Source organism: Corylus avellana, chromosome 11 (assembly GCF_965113065.1).
Source record: "Corylus avellana chromosome 11, dhCorAvel1.hap1.2, whole genome shotgun sequence".
NCBI classification, from domain to species: Eukaryota; Viridiplantae; Streptophyta; class Magnoliopsida; order Fagales; family Betulaceae; genus Corylus; species Corylus avellana.
Genome location: NC_142500.1, coordinates 11,809,779 through 11,813,023, shown reverse-complemented (window position 1 = coordinate 11,813,023; position 3,245 = coordinate 11,809,779).

The window sequence follows — 3,245 nt, the reverse complement described above, 5'->3', positions numbered from 1 at the left end:
ACCTATCCACACCTCCTCTGCAACTTTCCCATCTAGTGCTACCCTCAGTTACCTATTCATCAAGTAGCATGCCATACTTACTACATTTGCCTAGAAAATCTTTGCAAGTAAAGCATTCAACCTGAGACATTGTGGTCTCTCTGCAATAGACCTATTGATCATTTCCGCCACACCATTTTGCAGTGGTGTCTTGCGTACTGTGAAATGTCTTTTTATACCATGCTACTCACAGAAATCCCTGAACTTGTCATTTGTGTACTCAGTGCCATTATTTGTCCCGAGGCACTTAACCTTCTTCCCAGTTTGGTTCTCCACTTCAGCTTTCCACAACTTGAACTTGGCAAACGTTTTTGATTTATGTCGCATTAAGTACACCCAAACCTTTCTGGAGAGATCATCAATAAAGATCTCGAAATACATATGTCCTCCTTATGACACTGTCCTCACTGGTCCGCAAACATCAAAATGAACATAGTCCAGAAAGCCCTCTGTCTTGTGTGTGGTTGTCTTGAATTGTACCCGATTTTGCTTGCTAGAACACATAATTTATAGAAATGAAGTTTGCACGTTTTGACACCCTTCAACAAATTTCTCTTATGAAGCTCCAACATGCCCCACTCACTCATATGACCCAACCACATATGCGACAAAATAGTGCAATCGGACTTAGACTCCACAAAGGCGATTCCACTTACAACTGTACTTCCTAGCAGTTTATAGATATTCTTTTAACTTTTCTGCCCCTTCATCACTACTATCGCACCTTTAGTCACCTTCATTACTCCATCTTCAGACGTATAACCATAACCGTTTGATTTTAAGGTGCCCAATGGAATCCGATTCTTTTCCACGTATGGTACATGTCTAACATCACATAATGTTCTAACCACATCATCAAACATTTATGTCAGTAATTTTACAATGTGCACCATTACCCATAATAACTATACTAGAAGTAACTGACCTGTTGGCGTCAAACCAATCTCTATTGGACGTCACGTGAAACGACCATGCTGAGTCTAGAATCCAAGAATCCACAGGATGCTCTAAATTTGAAGCAACATAAAGCATATCACCATCAACATTGTCTGAAGTGTCCTCCACTATGTTCGAAGATATTGAGGAACCTTTATTCTCATCGTCCTTTTTCTTCTTCTAGTCTGGATAGTCCTGCTTCATGTGCCCTTTCTTTCCGCAATTATAATAGAACATGTCCTTTCTCTTCTTGGACTTTGACTGAGAATTCTAGCCATTCGAACTACCCTTGTTACTACTTCTTCTACGCTCATAGTTACCATTTACAACTAGCCCTTCTCCTTGAGAATTTTCATCAATGTTTCTCTTCCTTTGATGAAAAGCCAACAGGCCTCATGTAACGTCCTCTAACTCCAAGGGCTCCTTTTCCCATGTTAGAGTTGTAACCGAATTCTCATACGTATGAGAAGTTGGGAGTGAATTCAATAGCTCAACGCCTTGTCTTCATCTTCAAACTTCAAATCAACCCTCTTCAAATCGCCGATTACCTGATTGAACACGTTGATGTGTTGGCTTAGATCTGAACCCTCCGCCATCTTCAAGCCGTACAACCGCAGCTTTAGATAGAGCTTATTCGTCAACGAATTTGACATATTCTGACTTTCCAGTTTCAACCAAACTGCCGTCGGAGATTCTTCGTCCATGACACGATACATCACGTCATCTCCCAAACAAAGCCGAATGGTAGCCACTGCCTTAGCCTCAAGTTCTTTCCAATCTATGTCTGCCATCCTTTCTGGTTTTGTCCCATATAACGCCTTCACCATCCCCTGTTGCACTAACAAATCCTTGATACGTCTCTACCATAACCCGAAATTATCGGATCCATCGAACTTCATCACATCAAATTTCGTAGAAGATGTGCCAATCCTAGCCATCGTAGAACTAGGCTTTGATACCAATTGTTGTTACCATGCACAAAAATGATGAACAAGAGAATCAAAGAGAGAGAGAGAGAGAGAGAGATTAAGAAAGAGTCGAGACACATATTTAACGTGGTTCGGCAATGTGCTTACGTCCACAAAGAGTGCGGCTATATTTTGCTGCTAGTGGTTCATGGTTACATCATAACATATATATAGGAAAATCCTAAACCCTAATTGTACGAACGTATTTTGAAAATCTCCAAAATATCCCGTACCGTACCGCGGCGGCATTGCCCCCGCATCTCCACAACCTAGTTGTTCCTCCCACTTAGTTGGCCCTCCATTTGTGTTCTAGTATGAGCCACTAGTTCCAGCAACCTTCAATACGAGAATTTTAGTTAAGAATGACTTTGATATTAATATTTTATTTCATTTCCTTATTTAATGCTATAAATTATTATAGTACTTATTTTCAAGAATGAAATATTGGAGATTTTAAGTGAATCAAACAATATTAATATCTTTCTTAATTACTTATTTACCATAATTGGGGGCCTTAATTAAAGAATATTGACTGTAATTATGAAATTAAATATTTTTTGGAAAATATCTTCATTAATATTTATTAATTAAGGGTCTTATTAAATTGGGGGCCTTAGGTGGCCACCTAAGGTTCCAACCGGCCCTAGCCCCAATGCCTAAGAGAGGCAAAAGTTACATGTAAGTAACATTAACTTATATGTTTTGTTTAAGTCTTGTCATGTTTCTCTTGAATGCTTAAGGTCTCGGGGATTGTTTTTATTTCCATTGCGTAAGTAAAATTTTTAAATTTTGCACAATCAATCCCAACACGTTATTAGTAGCGTGGAGCACCCAAGGTTGGACTCGATCAACTTGCTAGTAATAAAATGTAACGCCCTGTGGAAATCAATTAAATGGTAATTGACTCCATGGTCATCTCCCAGCCTACATTCCTCACAGGACAAGACTCAAGGATCTTAATCTCTCATAAACGAGAGAATACAACAGAATACTTTAAACTCATAAACAAGAGAATACAGTAGAATACTTTAAACTATAGAAATAGAAAGCAATAATTAAACACCACAAGTATAATCACCAGAGTAAAGATAAAACATCATATCATAGATAGATCTCCCAAATGTACTGATCGAAGACCAATCATCAAAATATTACAAACCATAATATAACTGTCTTGAAAAAAGATAATAAGATCAACACCTAATCTTGAGTAATACTAACATGATAACAATTTCAATCTTTCCGCTTGTATGGTTCCCCCATCATCCGACATGCACTTCAGCCATTGATGAGTGCCAAATA